The sequence below is a fragment of the Podarcis filfolensis genome, assembly GCF_964270895.1.
Source record: "Podarcis filfolensis genome assembly, chromosome: 2".
In the NCBI taxonomy this organism is placed as follows: Eukaryota; Metazoa; Chordata; class Lepidosauria; order Squamata; family Lacertidae; genus Podarcis; species Podarcis filfolensis.
Genome location: NC_139605.1, coordinates 17839230 through 17852999, shown reverse-complemented (window position 1 = coordinate 17852999; position 13770 = coordinate 17839230). Strand labels below are relative to the sequence as shown.

The 13770-nt window shown below is 46.3% G+C and overlaps 2 protein-coding genes across 2 annotated transcripts in view; both read left to right on the top strand.

Moving 5' to 3' along the window:
• The window catches only part of LOC310758203 (olfactory receptor 2V1-like), a gene marked incomplete at its 3' end in the record, with an annotated part of 192923 nt that overhangs the window by 143558 nt on the left and 35595 nt on the right, over positions 1-13770 (top strand). The window lies entirely within an intron of this gene.
• LOC310757133 (olfactory receptor 2D3-like) overlaps positions 1-13770 on the top strand; it is a 181528-nt gene that overhangs the window by 137730 nt on the left and 30028 nt on the right. The gene's annotated exons all lie outside the window — the stretch shown is intronic.

Sequence of the window (13770 nt, the reverse complement as noted above, 5' to 3'; positions counted from 1 at the left end):
GCTTTACTTAAATTGTTCTTATTTGTTGTCATTGTTCACATTGTTTTCTGTAAAACCACTTGGAAATATGTTATGGGGCATCATTCGTAAATGGAATCAATTAAGTAAATGAATAACGCAGGTTTTCAATAATGTCCATATAGTGTTCTTGGCATTGAAATGTGTGGCTGTATTCCCCAACCCACCCCTTTTAATTCAGATTTAATTTCTCCATGGAAAGTCATATCTATGGAGGTGGGGGTGGTACGCATGTGTAATGTTTCGAACAACTACTTTGCCATACCTGAATGTCCTATTAGTATCCTTACCGCTATATGATTTGTGATGGTAGCAAAAAATGAATCCCAACATTCATACTGTATACACACACACACACACACACACACACACACATATATATATATATATATATATATATATATATATATATATATATATATATGCAATAACCTTCAGTGAAGGAGCTGGGCATATTCTGGGCTTCCAGCTCCACCACCTCTCCTGAGAGACTGTTCCACTGACCAACAGCTGTTACTGTCAGAAGGTTTTTCTGAATGTTTAGTCAGAATCTGCTTTTCTACAACTTGAAGTCATTGCCTCGAGTCCTACCCTCAAGAGCAGGAGAAAACAAGCATCCTCCCTCTTCCATGTGACAGCCCTTTACATATTTGAAGATGGCTATCATATCTCCTCACAGTCTCCTCTTTTCCAGGCTAAACATACGCAGCTCCTTCAAGCATTCCTCGTAAGGCTTACTTTCCAGACCGTTAATTATCTTGGTTGCTCTCCTGTAAACACATTCCACCTTGTCAACATCCATCTTAAATTGTGTTGCCCAGAATTGGACACATTATTCCAGGTGTGGACTGACCAAGGTAGAATAGAGTGGTTCTATTACTTTCTCTTGATCTGGACACTAGACTTCTGTTTATGTAGCCGATAATAGCATTAGCTCTTTTTGGCTGTTGCATCACACTGTTGACGCTTGTTAAGCCTGTGGTCCACCAAGACCTGAAGATGCTTTTCACATGTACTGCTAGTAAGCCCGGTGTCCCCCATCTTTTATTTGTGTATCTGGTGCTTCCTGCTTAAGTCCAGAACTGTACATTTGTCCCCTGTTGTCCCTAAAATGAAAAACACCAACACTAACACAGGGACCAAGGAAAGCAGACAGTGAGAGATGCAGGCAGAAGAAAAAGGCTGGAATGGATCTGGATTGGCTCTGCAGTTTCAGTCTGTGTTTGTCTCTGGAAGCAGCAGTGTGCTGATTGACTCCAGCAGTGGCCCCTGCAGATCCATTCCAGCCTTTTTCTCCTGCCTCAGTCAGTTTTTTTTTTACCTTTTCCTTGTCCCTGTTTGTTTGCCTTGACATTCCCTATCCCCTCTTCCTTTGCTGAAATAATTTCTACAAAGTCCCTGGGGGCACACCCAAATGAAATATGCTGTGCATGCCTACACAAGTGAGGAGTGTGTGTGTTTGTTTGTGTGTGTGTGTGTGTGTGAGAGAGAGAGAGAGACGTCTCCCTAGTCTGCCCCCTACCATAAAACCACAAGGAGAGTCCTTCTGGATCAGCCCAAAGGCCCCTTTAGCTGAGCATCCTGTTCTCACAATGCCCACCACCACATGTCTGTGGTCAACATCCTTCTTAAATTGTGTTTCCCACTGGACACTAGACTTGATGCAGCTGAGAATAAAAGGTAAAGGTAAAGGTACCCCTGCCTGTACGGGCCAGTCGTGTCCGACTCTAGGGTTGTGCGCCCATCTCACTTAAGAGGCCGGGGGCCAGCGCTGTCCGGAGACACTTCCGGGTCACGTGGCCAGCGTGACGAAGCTGCTCTGGCGAGCCAGCACAGCGCAGCACACGGAAATGCCATTTACCTTCCCGCTATAAGGCAGTACCTATTTATCTACTTGCACTTAGAGGTGCTTTCGAACTGCTAGGTGGGCAGGAGCTGGGACCGAAAGACGGGAGCTCACCCCGCCGCGGGGATTCGAAATAATAATGCAGCTGAGAATAGCATTATCCTTTTTTTGCTGTTGCATCACACTGTTGATGCATGTTAAGCCTGTGGTCCACCAAGACCTGTAGATTCTTTTCACATGTACTGCTAGTAAGCTAGGTGTCCCCCATCCTTCATTTTACTGTTGTTAGCTGCTCTGAGCCCGGCTTCGGCTGGGGAGGGCGGGATATAAATAAATTATTGTTGTTGTTGTTGTTGTTGTTGTTGTTGTTGTTGTTGTTGTTATGCATCTGGTTCTTCCTGCTTAAGTCCAGAACTGTTCATTTGTCCCATATTGTCCCTAAAATGAAATACACCAACACTAACCCAGGGACCAAGGAAAGCAGACAGCGAGAGATGCAGGCAGAAGAAAAAGGCTGGAATGGATCTGGATTGGCTCTGCAGCTTCTGCCTGTCTTTGTCTCTGGAAGCAGCAGTGTGCTGATTGACTCCAGCAGTGGCCCCTGCAGATCCATTCCAGCCTTTTCCTTCTGCCTCTGTCAGTTTTTGTCTCCCAGCTTCGTCTGCATCCACGTTCTGCTGGCCACCATTTGAGGAGAGAGATCTGAGGGGGACAGGAACTGTGGTCTGCAGGCAAGGAGGAGAAGCCATTCCACCCTTGGACCTCCTGAAGTGCCCTTCCTCTGGTCAGATAGGCTTGAGTCTTTTTCTCTGCAAGAAATATCTCCTATTTTGGCTTCTTGAGCACCTTTATGACTGTTTTGTCAGTTGTTGTTGTTGTTGTTGTTGTTGTTGTTCTTTGTCTCTTTACCCTTTCCGTGTCCCTGTTTGTTTGTTTGTCTTGACATTCCCTATCCCTTCTTCCTTTGCTGAAATAATTTTTACAAAATTCCTGGGGGTACACCCAAATGAAATATGCTGTGCATGCCTACACAAGTGGGGAATGTGTGTGTGTGTGTTTGTGTGTGTGTGTGTGTGTGTGAAGTCTCCCTAGTCTGCCCCCTACCATAAAACCACAAGGAGAGTCCTTCTGGATCAGCCCAAAGGCCCTTTTAGCTGAGCATCCTGTTCTCACAATGCCCACCACCACATGTCTGTGAGGAACCCATAAGCAGAACCTGAGCACAGAACAGATGAATCTTCTGCTGCTTTGTTGTCCAGTAGATGCGTAGGAACATTCATCATCTTCACTATCCTCAATATTATCATATATGTCTGAATGTGAGGCGTGAAGGCCGCTCCTGGCAAGGCCCTTTCCAGCTGGCTTAGGGGGCGGGGCCCACACTCACCCTACTAAGAGGCTCCTCATGAGGTCAGAGGAACATCACCCGGCTATTATTTTATTGTTTTATTGATTTAATATGTGGTACATCCCTTTGAGCTTTTTATTTAAAATATAAAGAGGAATAGAAATTTTGGTGAAATTGATTTGCAGCTTTGCTTGCCCCAGAGCCCACGTGCTTCCTCTGCGTGCCTCTGTTCCCTCTGGGCAGCTTCCAGCTGCAGCTTCCTTAGCAGAGTGAAATACACAGCGGTAGAAGCAAAAGCAGTAAGCCGTGTGTGCGTAGTAAATCAGGCCGGACGCTCGGTTTCTTCCTTATCTTACAAAGAGCTTTATTCTCATACAGTTCAACAGATCATAAATCTCCCGGTGACAGAGCACTCATTTCCGCTGCTCTCCGTTCCGGAGCTAAGCTCACTCTGTCTCTGAGAGACACAGTAGGACACTCCCCTCAGTGTTCTAACGCCACGCCTCGGAATGTGAGACGTCACTCAGAACTTCTTAACCCTGTAAGTTCTGACTCTCTCCATACCCCCTCTCGTATCACATTCTGAGAGGACTTGTGAACACACACTTACAGACCTCTGTGTGTTCCACACCTTCCCACCTGCCTGTTGAGCCTCCTCACAAATCTCAGGTTCGCACTGTGCGAGACCAACCCACGCATTTGTGACTCGAAACCTCTCAGGTGGAATTCCCTTTGTTGCCCGAGATGACCGCCTGGGCACAAACTGGGGTGCTTCTTCTGACCCACTGGGGCCAGCAAGTGCGTCTTCTTCATCAGACAACTCCCCCTCTGACTTGACCTGTCTGTGAGCTTTCTCCTTTACGCTAACAGGAGATGAGGGCTCACTCTTGGACACTCCTTTAACAACCTGTGGAGACGCCCTTCCCTGGTGCTGACCCTGATCAGTGATCTGGTCACCATCACCTGGCTCTCCCTCCTCCTCAGATTCAGACAGACAATCTGAGAGAACGTCAGGGCTCGCTTTGCGCCTCGCCCTACTCTCCTCATAGAACTCAGCATGTTTACTGATCAGAAGCTTGGTCTGATCACCTTCTGTACATGCAAATCTCCATCCCTTCGTAGCAGGTTCATACCCACAGTAGATCATTTCCTGGTACCTTGGACCACCCTCTTGCTGCAGACACTTTGGTACAGGCACCAAGGCTCTGCAACCAAACGAACGGAAGAAATGCACCTGCGGTCTCTGTCCGTTGAGCAAGAAATACGGGGTGTCACCTACCACTGAATTGTAGCACCTGTTCATCGTGAAATTGGCCGTCTTTACCGCCTCCCCCCAAAAACATTGAGGCAAACCAGAGTCACACAGTAGAACCTCTGATGCTTGAACCAGAGCTTTACTCCTCAGCTCTGCCACGCCACTCTCCTGAGGCGAAGTCACCTTGTGACGTATCCCCCTCTGGCGAAAGAAACTCTTTAGAGCAGACCCAGTGACCTCTGAACCTCGGTCACACTTGAATCCCTGCACCTTGGTGGAGAACCTCTGTTCCACCTCTGCAACCCAATCCTTGATCAGTTGCGTTGCGTCCTCCTGCGTTCTCAGCGAGAACGCCCAAGAGTTCTGAGTGAAATCATCTGTCAGTGTCAGCAGAAACCTGGCTTTGCCCAGACTTGGCTGCGGCATGGGGCCAAACAGGTCCACGTGCACAAGCTCAAAAGGCTTTGTGGTTACTCTCTCCACCTTGGGATAACTGTATCCCTTATTCTTGGCTTTCCTGCAAGCCCTGCAATGTAGAGGTTCACCACATTCTCTTACCTTGCACCCTTTGGTGCACTCTGATAACATCTGAACGTCCTCACAAGAACCATGTGCAAGCCTCTTGTGCCACACGCACGCACATGAAACATGAGTGTGAATGGTAGCTTTCCCAGCATTCCCCACTCCCTCCAGAGGTGTTTCCAGAACAAAGAGGTTGTTCTGATTTCTCTCAACACGTACCAGCTGCTTCCCCCCTCTGGAAATTGTACAGACATTCTTCTCAAAACAAACCATATACCCCTCCTGTAAAAGACATGGTACAGATAAAAGACAACATTTCATTCCTGGCGACACGCAGACTTCCAGCTGCGCCTGTAACAAAGAAACAAACACATTCCCAACATTGGTTACTTGTCTCTGTGACCCATCAGCAAAACACACTGATTTCCCAGCTGAAACAGCTCTGCTGTTCTTTATCTGGACACCAGGTGTCTCAGGCACGAGATGTCTGTTGGCAGCAGAGTCTACTACCCAACGCAGCACTCTGTCCTTACTGGTGCTGTCCTTCGTTGCTTTAGCAACAGACTTCCCTCTGCCCCCGTCCTTGGGGCCTTTGCAGGTGTCTTTTAAAACAGCCATTGAAGCAGATAGCTGATAAGCACCTCCTTCCCCCTCTGGTCGCCCCTGCGCCTTCCCACGCCGGCCTCTTCTGCCGGGCTGGTTGCCATGGAAACCTGACTGGTTCCCATGGGAAATGTCCTTGGCTCTCCGTGGGCAGCAGCGGCGCAGATGGTCAGGGGAACCGCAAACAAAACAGCGACGAGTGGAAAACTTTCCAAACTTGCCTTTGGACTTCTCTGCCCCCCCCAACCTTGCCAGCAGCTCTCCTTGAGGCTCTGCATCTGGGGACGTGGCTTTTGGCTTCCAGCTTGGTGGTTTCTCTGCAAACCTTCTCCAGCTCCTGCCAAACAGCCTGGGCACTCTCAAGACCCTTGGAATGGCCCATCTGGCCTGCACCCCCAATCCTGGGTGCACAGCTTCCAGAGGAACAGCTTCCCACTGCTTTCCTCTTCCCAGCTCTCAGCTGCTCTCCAGCACACAGCCCATCACTCTGGCGTGTCGAAGCATTGCATCGGCTTCCAAACACTGCTCCAGCCCCCACTGGGCTCTCTGGGCGTCTTCTAGCCCCCTCTGGTCTGGCTCCCACTGCCTTCAGTGCCTGCCACACGACCCAGGGCTCCTTCCCGTCCACCTCTTCAAAAGGGACTGCACACGACTCATGGCTGTCTGCCATCTTCTCCCCCGGGGCCCAGCTTACTTACGAACAGTAGTAGCTTCTTCACGCACCCGGTTCTAGCACAGCTCCTCCCAGCGAGCTCCCTGCCTCACGACCGAGGCACAGCTCCCAGCTGGCTCCAGCTTTTTCTCCAGCGTCTTGGCTTTCAGCACACACCGGCACGGACTTGGCTTGCTTCACGGCGTCAGCTGACCTCCCATAACCTTTGGTGAAATTTATTTGCAGCTTTGCTTGCCCCGGAGCCCACGCGCTTCCTCTGCGTGCCTCTGTTCCCTCTGGGCAGCTTCCAGCTGCAGCTTCCTTAGCAGAGTGAAATACACAGCGGTAGAAGCAAAAGCAGTAAGCCGTGTGTGTGTAGTAAATCAGGCCGGACGCTCGGTTTCTTCCTTATCTTACAAAGAGCTTTATTCTCATACAGTTCAACAGATCATAAATCTCCCGGTGACAGAGCACTCATTTCCGCTGCTCTCCGTTCCAGAGCTAAGCTCACTCTGTCTCTGAGAGACACAGTAGGACACTCCCCTCAGTGTTCTAACGCCACGCCTCGGAATGTGAGACGTCACTCAGAACTTCTTAACCCTGTAAGTTCTGACTCTCCCCATAGAAATTAAAAATACGTACATACATACATACATACATACTGTCCAAGAATGCATCTTCAGCATCTTCAGATGGTGGTAGGAAGTTTTCACTTTGGAACTGCAACAACGTTTGGTAACAATTAAAATAATGGTTTGGGAGCCAGATTCCCTCAGGGTGGAGCTGGCGGAGCATTTCTCCAGGGAGAGTAGAAATGCTGGACTGGAAATGTGCCAGGTGAGAAATACTGGTTCTGGTCTGAATGTTTCAGAATCAAAAGGCAGATATATATTTCCTGCTTCTGGAAACAGGGAGTCAGTGGAGCTAAGCAAACATTTCGCTGTAAATGTACGTTGGGAAATTTTCAGAGATATGCACATTGCTTTATCAGGGAGCATGAATTGGTTTGTTTAGGTTTTGGAATTTTAAAAATCAAGCATGTCAAAAGGAAGCAAAGGCTCATGTAATTCTGCAGCCATGAATATAGGTCATGGCATTCCTCCCCCCCATTTTTGAATATAAAAAGAATGTGAACGTTTCTCATTAATTAAGAAGGCATTTCTCTTTTTCTTAAAGAATGGAAGGGAAATCATTTTTGAGGTAGAGGATGAATTGCCACCCCTTTGAAACTGGGGAGCTATAACAATCGTAATTATTGTAAAAACTTAATTAACACAACAGAGGCATCACAGTTTTTCAACGGAGCCTTGGGAATTATTTTTCATTTTAAGAAACTAGACTCCCCCCCCCTTCTTTCTGTTGTAAACAGAAGCAGTTGACACAGGTACGTAATTCTGAACATTTTTAGAAATCATAGTTATTCTGTATTGCATCCAACTCTGTAGCCCCTTGGAAATCAACGGACCTCAGTTAGTCCTGGCCATTAATTTCAACAGATCTACTCTGAGTAGAACTAAAATGGGATGCAATCTTTTGCCACATGATGGTCCTTCATGCTGATTCATGATAACACCAATTTATTTGTACTTAAAAACCTTGCCAGCGTATGGTAAATAAAAATATAATTTGGAACCGGAAAATGTATGTATTTATGTAGCGTATGAATATTCCTTTTAGATAATTTCTGTCCTGCCATACCCTCCAGGAAAGGTCAAGGGATTAAAAAATGAGAAACAGATATTTTTATAAACCAGATTTCATTTGAAAGTGAGACTTGGCACTACACATACTATTTATTCCCACATGCTGCCTATGTGCTTCAAAATGTACGTGAGATAAACCATTCTGCTGGAAACAATTTACTACAGTACTCATGGTTTTGCAGCTCTAAAGCAACTGAGCTACAACACTAGTATTCTTTAGATATATCATAGACACCTGCCATCCACGTCCTTTATTTAAACAGGAGTATTTACAAACAGAGTACTCCAGTCTCATGCTCAAGCTGAGTTTGGGCAGGATGGGGAGTTTTGTGTATCTCTAAAGCATGATAAAGCTTTGAAATATGACCCATTATTGTGCATTCTTTTTTTAAATATTGAGTTTGCCCTTTCCTTTATACCCATAACAGCCTGCTGGATAGGTTAGAGTAAGGCAGGGTCTGCCAACCTGACGCCATCCAGATGTTGAAGCTATAGAACCCATCATCCCTGAGAACGGGCCAGAATCTATAAACCTGCTCCAGATAAGCTGAGAAAGGGGTAGTGCTGTGGATCTGGAGGGACAGGAACATGGTCCTTCCGGTGGTTGCATGTTAGAGGTGGCCTTGAGAGTTTTCCCTCCTATAGTGGTGAATCTGGATCCCAGGTGACCCATTTCCACTGAAAAAGAACTGCAATGGGCTTCACCGAAACAACAATGAAAAAGCCCCACAATTAGCGATTTGAAAGGAGAAGTTGGGGCTGGATCAACCTCAAACACCCTATTCTCCTTTCCCTTCTAAAACACAAGGTTGGCTGGGTTTTCAGGAATTATCCTATCATTTCACAAGCCTTTCTGTGCCTTTTGTGGTGGGGGGAGGGAGACAGGGGTAGCACAAAAGCACCCAATCCACATCAACTGAGCAAACCTAAGCTTGTGCCATTGAATCCCACAAGCAAAATACAATAGTAAAATTCATGTCAAATTGTTGTTTTAGGGGTTGCTTTCATCGTCTGGAATAGATTAATCCTTTTTCCTTTACTTTCCATCAGAAAGCACACCTTGGTTAAAGTCCACTTTGGTTTAAGACCGGACTTCCAGAACAGATTAAGGTTGTAAACCAAGGTACCACTGTAGTGAGAATCTGGATGCACCCAGAGAGACTTCTAACATATTGGGCAGTATCCAACATTGAAGCTCTGCCTGCAAAATGGACTTCCATGCATTCAGTAGAACTTCCTCTTCCCTCCAGCTGCCCCATTGAATCCTCAAAATCTCAACTGGAGGGTTGGGAACCCCCCAAACATATTTTGGGGACTCTTGGAGGAGAGAAGAGAAGTCTTGTTGCACAGGCAGAACTAAGTGTGAGGAGCATTAGACACAATCCATTATATTAAAAACTCCTCTCTTTTTGTTGTTTATGTAATGTGTACAGTGGATTCAACCCTACAATTTGGCACACCACTTCTCACAAGTCTTCTGCTTAAGTCTTCAGGCAAGTGAAGGAGGAATGGGAGAAGGGAATATGTCATGGACTGTGTTCCTTCTGGTTGGACTTCAGCATCAAAAGTCACCTATGGTTTTCCTTGGTGTGATCCTCTTCATGTTCATAGTAGCTGTGATAGGGAACAGCCTCCTTCTTTTTCTGATCAAGACAGACTCTGGTCTGCAGACCCCAATGTATTTTTTCCTCAGCCAACTAGCCTTCATGGACCTCTGCCAAGTTCTCTGCATTGTTCCCAAAATGGCGGTGGATTTTGTAACCCAGAGCTACAGCATTTCACTGTATGGCTGTGTAATGCAGATTTCTGTCACAATGCTCATGGGAGGGGCAGAGTGCTTCTTTCTGGTGACCATGTCATATGACAGGTATGTGGCTATCTGCAGGCCGCTGCAATATCCGGTTCTCATGAGTAGCAAAAACTGCATCATCATGTCAGTTGCTGCCTGGTTTGGGTCTTCTGTGCAGGCTTTGATCTGTTCCCTTTATGTACTGCCACTTCCCTACTGCAAGTCCAATGTGATCAGGCACTACATGTGCGATTACCTAGCCCTTGTTCAGTTGTCCTGCTATGACAATTTTGCATTTGATATAACAACCTACTCTTGTAGTTTCGTGATCTTTTTCATCCCCATCTCAATCATCCTGGCTTCCTACATAGCCATCCTACTTCAGGTTCTCAGAGCACGTTCCTCTGGAAGAAGCCACAAGGCCTTGGGGACCTGCTTGTCCCATCTGTGTGTGGTGGGGATCTTCTACGTTACGGCCATTTTGACTTACATGACACCTGCTGCTTCCTATTCAGCACAAAGGGCCATGATAAACACTGTGTTTTTTACCATTGCGCCTGCCATGATGAACCCTTTCATATACAGCCTGAGGAACCGGGACGTCTTAGCAGCACTGAGAAAGCTCTTTGCAAGATGCACAATGTGTCAGTGATTGCAGCAGGAAACAGAATGGCAAGTACTCTCCCTTTGGAACTTAAGTGAGAGATACAAAATTTGTCAAAGGATGCTTCAGATGGGCGTAATATTGTGGGTTTCATGCTGCTCATGTGTGAACAGTCTGCAAACCAAAACGGGACCTATTTGCAATACCTTAGTGTCCTGTTTGCATTATTAAGCCCCCATCTGGAAGCACCCTAACTTTCATTATTGCTGTATGATTGGTGACCACAGCAAAAAATGTACCCCAATATTCATACTGTAGCTTTGTTTCTGAATGAATGTTACTTCCTTTGGTTTAATAATATATACTACAGCTTCAAGCAAGACAGTGTGTCCCTGCTGGGGCTGAGCTCCCAAATGGAGATGATAATACCATAATGTACAGGGATAACGTGTAATCTGAAGTGTTTTGAATGCCCTAAAATGTTGTATGAATTCTAAGTATTATCATTCCCCGGTCTCACAAAAAAATATTTTTTTGCAATAAACTTCAGTGAAGGGGCCAGGCATATTCTGGTCTGCCAGCTCCAGCGATAGAGAAGTCTTCATTGTTCCTGGATCCCTTAAAAGTTAGATGCTGTGCTATTATTTGAGAAGCCCCCAGGCCTTAGGGAACCTGCTTGCCCAATTTGTGTGCCATGGTACTCTGCTATGGAGCATCTATTTTGAGATATATGGTGTTGACTACTATAGCACCTACAATGACAAATACTTTCATATATGTCTAGAGGAACTGGGATATGCTAGCGGGACTGAGAAAAGTCTTTGTAGAATATCACATAGTATAAATGATTTTATAGGACACCATGCAGAGAGAGTTGTGGTCAAACCACATTGATTTTCCCCACCGTGACGTTTCTCCTGCTTATTGAGGGACAGATTGCTATGGATTGACAGTGCACGGGCTCACATGATCATATTGTCATTCTGTTCTGACCAGTCAGCTCTGGTTCCTGTCTTGAACCAGACAGGTTGCAACATGTACAATGCCATCCTTTATAATCACATCTGCGAGTACTTGCCTGCTAGCTTTTCTGCTCTCATCCCAACATCAACAAATTCATGGAGGATTAGACTATCAGTGGCTTCCAGCCACAATGTTGTACTCCCACTGCTGGAGGTCTCTGAATATCATCATTGGGAATCACAAGTGGGCTTAGAAGTACACAGGGCATGTGCTGGGGGTGTCCAGGCATACCCTGATGTTAAAAAGGGTGTGGGTCAAGGGAAGCAGACAAAGAGAGATGCAGGCAGAAGAAATGGAATGGAATGGATCTGGAAAGGACTTGGAGCCTCTGCCTGTGTCTGTCTCTGGAAGTGGCAGTGGCAGTGGGAATGAAAGAGATTGGCTCCACTAGCTGCCCCTGCAGATCCATTCCAGCCTTTTTCTTCTGCCTGTGTCTGTTTCTATCTCCATCCTCACTCCACTGGGCCACCTTTCGTGGAGAGAGATCTGAAGGGGATAGGGGCTGTTTTTTTATGGTCCGTAAGCAAGGAAATAGGGATGCGGGTGGTGCTGTGGGTTAAACCACAGAGCCTAGGACTTGCCAGTCAGAAGGTCGGCTTTTTGAATCCCCGCAACGGGGTGAGCTCCCGTTGCTTGGTCCCTGCTCCTGCCAACCTAGCAGTTCGAAAGCACGTCAAAGTGCAAGTAGATAAATAGGTACCGCTCTGGCGGGAAGGTAAACACGTTTTTGTGTGCTGCTCTGGTTCGCCAGAAGCGGCTTAGTCATGCTGGCCACATGACCCGGAAGCTGTACGCCGGCTCCCTTGGCTAGTAAAGCGAGATGAGCGCCGCAACCCCAGAGTCGGTCATGACTGGACCTAATGGCCAGGGGTCCCTTTACCTTTTAAGCAAGGAAGTGGTGAAGCCATTCCACCCTTGGCCCTCCATAAGTGCCCTGCATCTGGTCAGCTTGGCATAAGTCTTTTTCTTTGCTGAAAAAAATCCTATTTTGGCTTCTTGACCGCTCTTGTGGTTTTTCCTCTTTACCTCTCTCTTGCCCCTATTTGTTTGTCTTGTCATTCCCCGCCCCTTCTTCCTTTGCTGAAATAGTTTTTTACAACATCCCTGGGCGCACACCCTAATGAAACATGCTGTGCATGCCTATGGAAATGGGGAGAGTCCTGTGCCGCACAGGTTTTTGAAAGGTGCTGTAATCTGAGGACAAGACACTCACTGGAGTTTCCTCTTGACTCTAGTTGGCCAGTGGGCACCTTCTTCCTACCCCCAATGTATTCTTCCAAGTGAAATTCTGTGGAATAGTGGTAGTGGAATGGTGGAATGGTACCACCCCCATATTGAGACCTTGCTCAATAATTACCCCACCCCACTGCCAAATGCACCTTGGAATAGGGAATTGGGGTGAGGGAGAAATCATGACCTGTGTGCCCCCCCCAAAAAAATCACTGGAATCACTGAAATCCCCCAACCCAATTTTGTAGCCTCCCAGACCAAGGCATAGAATTTTAAGAGCTTTATTCTCAATATATGCAATGCAGGGAGTTGATTAGATGACCCTCAGGATCCCTTCCAACTTTACAGTTCTATTATTCTATGATATACTGTTACAGTGGCGTAGCGTGGGTTGTCAGCACCCAGGGCAAGGCAAGTAATTTGCGCCCCCCTAACCTGTGGATTTGCGCCCCCTAACCCGTGGTTTTGCGCCCCCTAACCCATGGATTTGCCCTAACCCCAGATGTTGCGCCCGGTGCGGCCGGCACCCCCTGCACCCCCCACGCTACGCCACTGTACTGTTACGATTGATATATTACAGGGACTGCTGGTTAATAGGAGGACCTTTTTATTGTTCAGTTTCTCAATAATTATTTACAATGTGTGTGTTTTTTTGGAAAAATAAATATACTAAATGTTTCTGTTGTTTCTGACTTGTTGCAGTACTGCATTACCTCTTTCTATTTTTTTGCAGTTTTACATTTTAATACTTTCTTGTCAACAAATAAAGTTAGTTTTAAACCACTTAGCAGTTTCAGCAGCTTTCTGTCACTTCTGCCTATCTCCTTCCTATTGGTGGAAGATAACTCTGATTCAGTTCTCCCAAATTCATACTTTCCTAAGCAGCACACAAACAAATATACATCCAGCTTTCAAATTTTGCAGTTGTTCAGACTTTACAATACAGTTCTCCAGCCCAAAAAGTGTTAAAAATGCATTTGATAAGGTAAGGTGTACATGAACATGCTTATATTGTAGAAAGTAGCATGTAGAAACGCATCACAATAGGGGAAATTGCTCTGCAAACTGGTTAGGGGAAAATGCATACAACAACAGGAGGATTAGGAGAAATTCAGATTCGAATGCTAATGAATTTTAACAAGGCCTTTTAAAAAGCCACCCAGTTGTAAATTGATAT